The 12,157-nt window shown below is 37.8% G+C and overlaps 1 non-coding gene across 1 annotated transcript; it reads left to right on the top strand.

The window, feature by feature from the left end:
- The first annotated feature begins 8,471 nt into the window (after positions 1-8,471).
- LOC118344903 lies at positions 8,472-8,610 on the top strand. The gene has a single exon (XR_004798634.1). It is a non-coding gene; the product is annotated as a small nucleolar RNA Z247 (small nucleolar RNA).
- Positions 8,611-12,157: the final 3,547 nt, after the last annotated feature.

Below are 12,157 nucleotides of genomic sequence, written 5' to 3'. Positions count from 1 at the left end.
TGGTAGGAGAATTTAATTTTAAACTTTTCTTATTAATCAAATCATATGATCTTAACAATAGAGAGGGTATATCTTTCATACAGACTACAAAAGAAAGAATGATAAGCATATATCCGTCATGGAGATCAGTTAATGAAGTTCATAACGAGTCTGAGCCATATATTTAGAGGCCTAAGGTTGCCTTTATCACGAATAACTTAACTGAAGTCGAACGATATATATCATGAAAAAATGCACTTGAAGTTGCATGGATTGCACTTCTATCCATTTATCAGAGATGCATGTTGTATAGTGGCAATGAGCTCGTACGCGAACAAACCTCAATTGCCTTACAAACTGAATGTAAGGGGATTTTTCCCACCTCACAAAGTCCCATTGGGCCTCGATCTTGTACCCGGCCCAAGGACCGTATAGGGAGTAGGGTGTCTACCAGGAAAATGAGTTGAGTAACCGATAGGACAGGTCAGCTTGACATCGCATGGCCACATTCTGAACTTAGGGACTGGCATGAGACGCGGCGAGAAATGCGGAAGGCCCTCGATCCATTGACATCAGAACATCTATGACTTGCAAGGGATGGAAGTGAAGCCTGGAGACCACGTTGCATTAATGGCGTCATTACCGAGCTACAAGCCACATTTATGGTGATGTTGCAGAGCCATGCTCGCATTAAATGACTCTGACAAACGGAATAGTAGGAATGACACGAATTCTGTGGAGACAAAGATAATTTGCACCTCCCACTGTATAAATAGCAAGCTCCAGGTTCGAGAAAACTTCCTAATTCCTAGACTCTTTCAGTTATTACAAACTTCCAAAAATATTTACTAACTTTGGCATCAAAGACTCCATGGCCCCAAGGTTGCCCTCCCCTAATTGTCTTCTCCCTTTATCTTTTGCAGGCCCATTTCTGAATACTTGAGTTGTCGGAACTTAACTCAAAGGCTTGCGAAATACGACGTTAACACTGAACAAACTCACTTTTCATATATTAGAGACATGATTGGGCAGTGAAAATTGTCCAATAGACTGAATAAATCGCCTTTCATACATTAGATACATATGGTTGTGGAGTTACAACGTTCCATGATGATGATAAACTGAACATACCTTTTACTTAGATACCAAAGGCATGGCTACGTGCACAATGACAATAGGCTTGCAGACCAACATAACAGACCTCTTATATATTCATAGAGAATGTGTAGTGGCAATCACCCTCGCTTATTGATAAACCTCTTGTTCATAAAATAGAGGCATGGTGTACCATTTCATTCATCAAAGTGAAGGTTTTGGCCATCCCTTGATTCTATATATAATAAAAAATAAATCAAGACATTAGTCTGTTATCGATTGAATGGTAATATCATGATCAAAATAAGTGGTTCAGCTATAAAGAGAAATCAAACTCGATTTTCAAATTAAGAATGTGTGATTAATTAGTTGAACAAAATAAGCAGTTCAATTGCACAAAAGAATCACATTCAATTTGTAACTCAAGAATATATGAGGAGTTAAACGACGTTGCTTCCAGTCAAATAAATGAAGTCAAACTGGGTGTGGTGTCCCCTCACTTTCGCTCCAAAAGCCATCTCTCTCTCTCTCTCTCTCTCTCTCTCTCTCTCTCTCTCTCTCTCTCTCATACATCTTAAAAGCACACATCCTCATATGAACAATAATGAATAATATTTTTTTGGACACTTTTTTATTTCGTATATACTCCTATGTAACTGACTATTATTACAATTGTGTCCTTTTAGGATTTCAGTTTTACAAAAAAGTACATATAGCTTACTATAATTACAAAAATTGCCATTAAAAATCTTTTGTTGTGCAGTATATTTCAAGAGTAATTATACATACAACCGTGAAGTGTGTAAACGTCGCGTAATCGCTTTGAAAAAGAGTGAGGTCTACTATTAAAAAATTAATTTTTTTCATGTGGGTCCTATATTTTATTCACTTCTTTTAAAACGATTACGCGACGATTGTACAATTCACAGTTGCAAATATATTTTCTCATCTTCTAAAGGTTTTGAACTCTTTTAGTGTGTTGACAAAAAATGACCCTGACCTTTTTAGATGAGTTGGCGTGTGTGCAGTATGACATAGTCACATAAGCTCATACGTATATATATACTAGGCAGATACAATTGTTTTTGGAAAATGTTAATCTTCATGCTGCCTTCCTCTGGAAATTTTTTTTTATATTTATTTTTATTTGGTAATTAAAGAAATATTTTTTACTGATGTTGTCTATTTAAAAAAAAAAAATTATTGAAAAATGTTAAAAAAATACATGTGAAAAAAAGCAAAAAAAAAAAAAAAAGGCACATGAAATACACTAGCGGGAGCCCTCAACAAAGCAGCGGTGGCTGTAGAGCCACATTTAAAAAAAAATTGTAGCCAATGAAAAAGGAAAAAAAAAACACATGAAATACACTAGCGGGAGCCATCAACAAAGCAGCGGTGGTTAAAGAGCCACTTTTAAAAAAAAAAATAAAATTGCAGCCAATGAATAGTATGTCTTGTTAAGAATAACGCTAGCTATGTTATCATTTATATATTTATGGAGAAGAGTCCAAATTAAATTAGAAAAAGCTAGCTAGCTAGCATGCATGTAATTGGTGAGTGAAACCAAATTATTTATTTCATATTGCATTATTACTTGATCTCTATCTTATTTACGTTTTTATCATTTTTACCCTGCCCTGTAGATCTCCATTTGCAACGTCGATCGGTTTATTAATCTAACCTATACTACACAACTTAATAATCTTATTTCTATCCGATTCTTTTATTAAACAAATAAATTTGGATTCATCGACTTTTAGTTACTACATACCGTACGACATTATACTCATGCTGCCATGCATATATTGGACAATTATATTTGATTGTAACTTCAACATGCATTATTATTATTATTATTATTATTATTATTATTATTATTATTATTATTATTATTATTATGTTGCTTATAAACTTGATAATATTTATGTAAAAAATTGTGTTTATAAACTTGGTGATTTTAAATGTGCAACTCTCATGAACTTGTCAATTGAATGGTGATTTTGTATGTTGGTCAATTTATATAAATAATGGTGTTTTTAATTAGGTGTTATTCAGAATCTGTTTTTAAAAAGCTTTTATTTAATTAATGAATTGTTACTATCGTATGCTTTTGCAAAGAAATTTTATTTTTGTATAGATTTTTTTTCCCTCCAACCGTACGCTACGTAGAAGGGGCATACGTGCCTTGCACGTAGCCTCCTTACTAGTATATATATACACATACATATTTTTGAACCAGCGACTCCCTTTCTACTATGAAAAAGGTCAAGCCATCTTTAGGAAGATGGCAAGTATGATAGCAAGTATATGTGAGGGTTAACCATTAAACAAAACAACATATCTATTGCCCACTAAAGACTAAGATATCTGATCGAATGGGTTTGGGGTATATCAATTTTATACCAATGACGTTTTGGAGTGCACATCTGTTGGTACTCATGGGTATGTATTGAGGTAAGATTTATCTAGATAAGATAACTTCAAACTACAAGTTATCTTTCAACTTCAAATATATCATAAGTTAAGATTCAAACAAACTAGGTAATATAACCTAAAATCACTATATTTTTTTTATTCTTTATTATCTTCTACATTTACGAATATGCTCCAACTACTGTAGTTATATCGTTACCATGTACTCAGTTTGAGATATCAATAAAACGTAGAACGTTTCTTTAATATTTTTCATGGTACTAGAGCTATAACAATGCATGTCCTCACATTCCTCCTCATCAGCTGTTAACTCTTCCAACCCTTATTTTTTACATAATGGCGACAGTCTTAGTACTCTTCTGGTTTCCCAGCCTTTGACTGGCAATAACTACTCCACTTGGAGTCATTCTATGTCTATGGCTCTCAGTGCCAAAAATAAACTTGGATTTATTGATGGCTCTATTCCAAAATCTTCACAACACACTAACTCTCTTTTTGAACCATGGTCTCCTTTCAACAACAGGGTTCTATCTTGTATTTTAAATTCCATCTCTCAGAAGCTTGCTGCCAGTATTATCTACATAGACAATGCTCATACCATGTGAAAAGACCTTTAGGAATGCTTTTCTTAGAGTAATGTGCCTCGCATTTTTCAACTCCAGAAATCCATCTCTTCCCTATCTTAGATGCAATCTTCTGTTAGCATCTACTTCACTTGTCTTAAAGGGCTTGGGGATGAACTCAACAACTTTCGGCCCCTTTCTCGATGCACTTGTGGTGCCCTAAAAACACTTCTTGAGTATTAGCAACAAGAGCATATTATGTTTTTCTTGATGGGTGTCAATGACTCTTCTATAATGTTCGCTATTAGAACTTATTAATGGATCCTCTCCCTTCCATTAATAAAGTATTTTCTTTGGTCCTACAAGAGGAGCGCCAACGTGAAGTTGTTGGTCTCACTACCTCTTCAGTTGACTCTGCTGCTCTCATTAGTCGCACAAATTCACCAGCACCTGCTCGCTCTAATACCAGGAAGTCCCAAGTTGGTCAACCTCTTGTCGTGATCACCCCACTTGCAACCATCATGGTGTTGTCGGTCACAAAATAGACCGTTGCTACAAACTCCACGGCTGTCCTCCAAGACATCGCCTATCCAAATACTTTGCACCGACCTCAGCTCATCAAGTCTCCTCAGATGCCCAACACATCAGTGTTCCGAGTCTTTCTTTCACCAAAGAGCAATGTAAGCAGCTATTGGCACTTATCAGCCATCTTCTTCAATGCCCATGGCTAATCGTGCTTTTGCAGGTAGTTCATTACCTCCCAATTCCTAGCCCGTGTCTAATCTCTCAGGTATCTCTCCCTTCCCTCCATCTCCTTCTCCTTGGATAATTAACACCAGAGCCACATATCATCGATATACTCTCTTTCTTTGCTTACCAATATTACTTCTCTTACTTCCACTACCATAAAAGCTTTCCAATGGTGATTTTGTTCCAATCACTCACATTGGGACTGCATGCCTTTCTCCTTTCTTAATCCTTACTAATGTTTTATGTGTCCCTTCTTTTCATTTTAATTTGATGTCTGCTAGCAAACTCATTATGGCATATTCTTATTATTTAATCTGTGTCTCTTCTTTTTGTTTTATTCAGACCTCCCCTCATGGAGAATGATTGGCTTGGGTGAACAACGTGCTAGCCTCTACCACTTGATCATGCCTTATCCATCATCTATGTGATCAGCTGCAACTTCTATTTCCTTGACTTATAACATTGTCACTTAGGCCATCTTTCATTTTCCTGTTTAGCTATGTTAAATAAAGATATACTGTTTAGTCCATCCTCAAAACTTGATCATTGTAATATTGCCCTTTTGCTAAACAACATTGGTTGCCTTTTCCAACCATTCACATTTCTACAACTTCTTTTAAATTATTACATTGTGACATTTGGGGACCCTTGGCCACTCTTTCTCATGATGGTTCACAATATTTTCTAACTATTGTCAATTATTCTCATTTTACTTGGATATATCTTATGTGACATAATTCACAAACACAGTCTCTTTTAATGGCTTTTATCAAACTCATTCAAACAAATCCTAAGTAACAATGGGCTTGAATTTGACATGCACTCTCTCTTTGCATTAAATGGTATCATTCACTAGCGTAGTTACGTCACCACACCTCAACAAAATGGTGAGGTTGAAAGTAAACATTAACACCTTCTCAATGTTGCTTGTGCCCTACATTTTCAGGCCAATTTACCCATTGCCTTTTCGGGTTTGTGTTCTAATTGCTACTTATCTCATTAATCACATCCCCACTTCCATTTTAGGCGGTTGATCACCTTATGAAGTCCTTTATAACCCCAACCCTCTTTATAATCACTTTAGAGTCTTTGGCTACCTTTGTTATGTCTCCACTCTATCTCATAACCACAACAAATTTGACCCCCATGCCCGTGCATGTGTCTTCGGTTACCCATATGCCATTGAAGGATATACGGTTTTGGATTTACATTTCCAAATGCTTCTTATATCCAGAGAAGTTGTGTTTCATGAACAAATTATTTTTCCTTTATTCACAGGTTCTCTTCTACTCACACTCATACTCCCATAAAAACTCCTTTGGTTTTGCCAGCTTCCTTCCCTTTTTAGGACTCTCCTATTTCCTCACCTCTTGCTACCTCAACACCCCATTATACCACTCCTAGTCTGAGTCAATGTACTCGTTCCCGATGCCCACCAAATCATCTTGTTGAATACCATTTTCAATTAGCACATTCACCATCGAACAACACGTTCTCCATGCAGATTGACTCCTCTTTTTCAGGTACTCATCCTCATCTGTTTTCTTGTTTATTTTACAGTAATTCATCTTCTATTCAATGATATTTTTCTCTAACTATTGAACCTAGATCTTTTCAGGAGGCTATGAAACATCAGTATTTCCATGATGCCATAGCTTTGGAAATCAAGACTTTGAAAGACAACAATACATGGATTAATTGTGCAACCCTTATATTATCACAAGAAAGAAATTGGTTGTCAGTAGGTCTATAAAATCAAACACAAATCTGATGTGACTATTGACAGTTACAAGGCTCGTTTAGTTATCAAGGGACACACAACAACACGGACTAGATTACAATGAGACATTTTCACCTATTGTAAACCTAGTCACCGTTCGTTACCTACTTGCCATTGCAGCAAGTTAGAACTAGCATTTACGTCAACTTGACGTTAATAGTACTTTCCTCCACGGCGAGCCCCTTGTGGAAGTTTACGTGACCCTTCCTCTAGGTTTCGAAGGTAAAGGGGAGAACAAGGTTTGTTTTCTTAACAAATCTCTTTATGGTTTGAAGCAAGTTTCTTGACAATGGTTCTCAAAGTTTTCAAACAGCTTACTCCAACATGGTTTTCATCAATGCAAAGCTGATTATTCCTTATTCACTAGGCATGTTGGATCTCCTTTAATTGCCTTATTAGTTTATGTTGATATTGTGATAGATGGAAATGACATTTCTAGATGTTAATATTTTGCTAACAATTTTTCTCAACGACCAGTTCAAGTTAAAAGACCTTGGTAATTTTGAATTTTTCCTTGGCATTGAAGTAGCCGACTCTAAATATGTGATCTCTTTGTGTCAGTGAAAGTATACATTGAAAATTCTCTATGATTCTGGATTATTTGTTCTCGTCCTTCCAATTTTCCCACATAATAAAATTTGAAGCTCAACAATATGATGGCGCATTACTCGCTGATCCAAGCCTCTACAGACGACTTATTGGTCATCTACTTTATTTAACCATTAAACGTTTGGATCTCGCATACTTAATTCAAGTTCTGAGCAAGTACATGAGTAGCCATTAGCAACCCCATCGAAATATTTTTTATCGTGTGCCTCATTACCTCAAACACAATCCTGGCCAAGGTATATTTTTCCAATAGAGAACTCCTTGACTTTACATGCCTTTTATGATTCTGACAAGGGACATTGCATGGACACACACCGCTCTGTTACATGTTATTGTATTTTCTTAGGTAGTTCTCCCATTTCATAGAAGCCAAATAAACAAGTCACAGTTTCATGTTTCTTAGCTAAAGCTGAATACTGTGTTATGAGAACAACAGTTTGTGAAACTACATAGCTCATCTCCATTGTGTGTGACCTCATTGTTCACAATAAGGATAAAGCTAAAGCAAATCAATATATAGATAAACTCTAGTTTATGAAAAATAGTTATTCATATTTATCTTGTGTAATTATCTCAATCTCATTGTAATTATCTAATGTAATCGATATAGTCTATAAATACAACAGTGCCTCCCACAAATATCTCATGGGAGATTTCCTTAACCTTGTATAAAACTTATCTCTTATCTTGGTACCGGGAGCCATCATAAAGGCCTACGTCTATCCTCACCATGTTTTCTTCCAGTAACACTTCTTCTCAGGCCTTTTCCCATGACATCTCCTCCACAATTTTCAATTTTTCTCCTGTCAATCTCCATTCTATTGTCACCATAAAACTGAATAAATATAACTATTTGCTTTGGAAAACACAAATTGCACCCTATTTGCAAGGACAACAACTTTATAGCTATGTGAATGGAATTGTCATGTGTCCTCCACAATTGATAACATATGGTATCCCACCTGCAACCACACCCACCCCGATCCCTAACCTTGCATATGATCTTTGGTTTCAACAAGATCCAGTCATTCTTAGCATGTTGATGTTTTCTCTGCCTGAAGATGTTCTCGCTCAAGTCGTTAGTTGCTCCACTTCTCGGGAAGTCTAGTTTGCTCTTGAGAGGATGTTTTCCTTTACATCTCAAGCAAGTATTCTCACTATACGGTCTTAGTTATCTAGCCTAAAGAAAGGCAACTCCTCTGTTGTAGATTATTTTTCAGCAGGTTAAATCCCTTTCTGATGTTCTTACTGCTGTTGGTCACCCGCTTCACGAGATTGATATTATCTTATATCTTCTTGTTGGTTTGGATTCCAGTTATGATTTGTTGGTTGCTTCCATCACCACTCGAGTTGATCCTTTATCTTTGGAGGATATCAATAGTCACATGCTTAGTTTTTAGCTTCGACTGGCTGCTCATACAACATCTATTGATGTTTCTATCAGTTTTGTTAATGTGGCTACTCAGAAGGACAATTCTTCAAGTTGTCGTGGCAATCATTATCAATAGTGCTCTCAGAGCTCTTAGTTGAAATCGCTAGGTAGAGGGAGGGCTTGTAGATCCTAAACCAAGAGAAAATGAATAGAAATTGTACTTGTATTTTAATAACATCAAACACTGAGTGATTTGAGGCAACCCATAACCTCCACAAGTCTGACGACGTTCATAAAAGATTCAGAATACCCTCTCTCCTCTCTTCCCTGCACTAAGTACTGTATTCCCCTTCTAACAAACTGAAATACAAATGACTGAATTGACTCTCTAACCCACTTAACATCTTTTGCCTAAATGCAGAGTTTTAATAAAAGGAAAACTACATTGTTTAATAAACTACTACTAAGCTGCACAGTTTTAAGGCTTACAATACGACCATACTTTTATGCTTATTAAACTATGTTGTTTCTTCTAACAACAAGTCTTCTCTTCCCCCCACAATTCCCTTATTCATTTCTTCTTCTCGTTCTCTCTCTTCTCCAGCCAAAGATCCCAACTTTGCTTTCCTTTTCCCCGTTTCCATCTCTGAGGTCTTTGACAATCTTCCCTCCTTACAAGACCTTGCTCACATGGTATGGTGATAGGTTTTACAACTTCCACAAACTTTTCCAACTATTATCCTCCAAAGGAGCTCCAATCCACTTGATTAGAACCTCGGTCACAAATTGGTAGCCTTGCCGCTTGAGGCATCGGTCCAGCACAACTTCTAGCTTAGGCAAGACTTCCCCCTTTATTAGTAGGAGGCAATGAGGGTAAGGGTTGGATAGGTTCCCCTAGCTTCCTCTTTATAGACAATACATGAAAAATCGGGCGAATCTTGGAGGTGGGTGGAAGATTGAGACAGTAGGCCACAGATCCGAGCCTCTGGATCACCTGGAAGGGTCCATAGAAGCATGATGCAAGCTTCACGTTGCTGCACATGGCCACCGTCTTCTGGTGGTATGGCTGGAGGTGAAGGTAAACCCAATCGCCTATATGAAATTCCCTCTTTATTCTGTTTCATTCTGTGTATATTTTCATCCTGCTTTATTAGTCTTGAGAATCTGAGATTGTCCTCCACAGGGCTCAAAATGGACATACTTAGTAAACTTGTCCATGACCACATAGATGACAACAGAACCCCTTGGAATTTGGTAAATCCTTTATGAAGTCCATAGAGATGTCCACCCAAGCTTGCTGAGGTATGGGTAGAGGCTGTAGTAGCCCTGTTAAGGGTAGAGTCTCATACATCGTGGCTTGGCAAATGTCATATTCCCTCACCCACTTGTTTATGTCTTTCTTCATGCTCTTCCATATTAAGTCCCTTTTTACTCTTTGGTAAGTCTTGAGATAGCCTGAGTGCCCTACCATGGGATCTAAGTGTATATATTGGAGGACCTTCCCCTTAAAGCTTGAATCAGGTACCACCATTAACCTCTCTTTCTTTAAGAGTAGCCCTTGATGCAAGTGACCTCCGTAGGAACCTGTGAGTTAGCCTTAATCTTGTCGAGCAACTCTGTGAATTTAGGAGAAATCTGGTAGCTCATCTTAAGTTCCTCAACCCAATCAGGAGCAAGAAAGGTGATCTAAGCCAACACTTGTACATCACTTTCCTCATCCTCCTTCCTTGAAGGAGCATTTGCCACTATGTTTTTCCTGCCCCTTTTGTATTCAATCTTGAACTCATACTCCATTAGTTTTGTCAACCACTTTTGTTATGCTTCAATCCTAGCTCGTCGTTCTAATAAAAACTTCATGGCTTGTTGATTTGTTTTAATCACAAATGACTGCCCTAAAAGGTAAGGACGCCATTTCTACATAATTGTGACTAGGGCTAACAATTTCCTTTCATAGGTGGAAAGGAGTAAGGGCTTCCCTTTCAATATCTTGCTAAAAAATGCTTTAGGCTGTCCTGATTGCATTAGGACAGCACTGATCCCTTTCCCACTGGCAGCACACTCAATAACAAAGGGGCATGTAAATTCTGGTAGTTTGAGTGTTGGTGGTCTAGTAACAGCCTCTTTTAAGGTAATGAAGGCTTGATCTGCTTCTGAGCTCCATGGAAAGCATGCTTTCTGAGAAGATTGGTGAGGGAGCAGCATGCATTTCATAATTCCTTAAAAAATTTTGGTAGTAACGTGTCAAACCTAAGAACCCCTTAAAGCCTTAAGTTTCTTAGGGGTAGGCCACTCAAATGTTGATTTTATCTTGGCTGGGTCTAGGTCTACCTTAACCCCTTGGGCAGAAATGATGAGACAAGGTAGTTCACTTCTTTTACCCCAAACCTACATTTAGTCAACTTTGCATACAACTTATGGTGTTGCAGTAGCTTCTGCACCTGTTTGAGGTGGTCTAAGTGCTCCCCCCCAACTCTTGCTATATGCTAAAATGTCGTAAAAAAAGATCAAAACACATCTCCTCAAAAGTGGCATAAACACCTCATTCATTAGACCTTGGAAGGTGGAGGGGTCATTAGGGAGCCCCAAAAGGCATAACTAAGAACTCATAATGCCCTTCATGAGTTCGAAAGACGGTCTTTTCTATGTCTTCAGAAACCACCCTAATCTGATGGTATCCTAATCTAAGATCAAATTTAGAAAACACCACTGCACCACATAACTGATCCAACAACTTATCTATCATAGGGGTGGGAAACTTATCCTTGAATGTCACATGATTCAATGCTCGGTAGTCTACACAAACCTCTAGCTCCCATCTACCTTGCACACTAATAGCATAGGCGAGGAGAAGTGACTGGAGCCTGTCCTGATCACCCCATTCTTTAGCAAATTTGCCACTATCTTTTCAATTTTTGACTTTTGGTAATAAGGGTATCAATATGGCCTTGTGGAAATGGGTTGGGTACCCTCTTTTAACACAATTTATAGTCGTGGGCTCTAGGTGGGGGCAACCCTTGGGGTTCCTAAAAAATCCCTTTGAAGAAACTGAGCAACTTCACCAATTCGACATTGTCAGCTGCACTTTCCTTAACCATTTCCTTAATGTAAATCTGCAAGAACATCCCATTACCCTTGGCTATAGATGTTAAAATAGCATTGCTCCTGCCCTCAAAAGTGAGCTGCTTAAGTTTGAGCCCCTTGAGTTCTATGGACAGCTTGGCAAAATCCAAGGTAATGGGACCCAAGGTTTCCAACCAATTTACCCCTAACACTACGTCACATTCCCCCAACTTAAGAATGTAAAAAGAGGGGTAAAACTATTTACCTTGTACCTTGAGATTGACAACATCATAGAGGCCTTCACTTTGAATTACAGCACTCTTGGCCACCTTCACAGCTAGCTTCTTTGACTCATGCATCACCAACCTTGTTCTTTGTGCCACATATTAGGGGTCTAGGAAGTTGTGTGTGCTCCCCGAGTCCACCAGAATGACTACCTATTCACCCACAATCTGCCTCGGCAGCCTTATCATATTGGGACATGGAGTCCCAACTATGGCATTTAGAGAAATCTCA

The sequence above is a fragment of the Juglans regia genome, chromosome 16 (assembly GCF_001411555.2).
Source record: "Juglans regia cultivar Chandler chromosome 16, Walnut 2.0, whole genome shotgun sequence".
NCBI classification, from domain to species: domain Eukaryota; kingdom Viridiplantae; phylum Streptophyta; class Magnoliopsida; order Fagales; family Juglandaceae; genus Juglans; species Juglans regia.
This window is presented reverse-complemented; position numbering and strand designations above follow the sequence as displayed.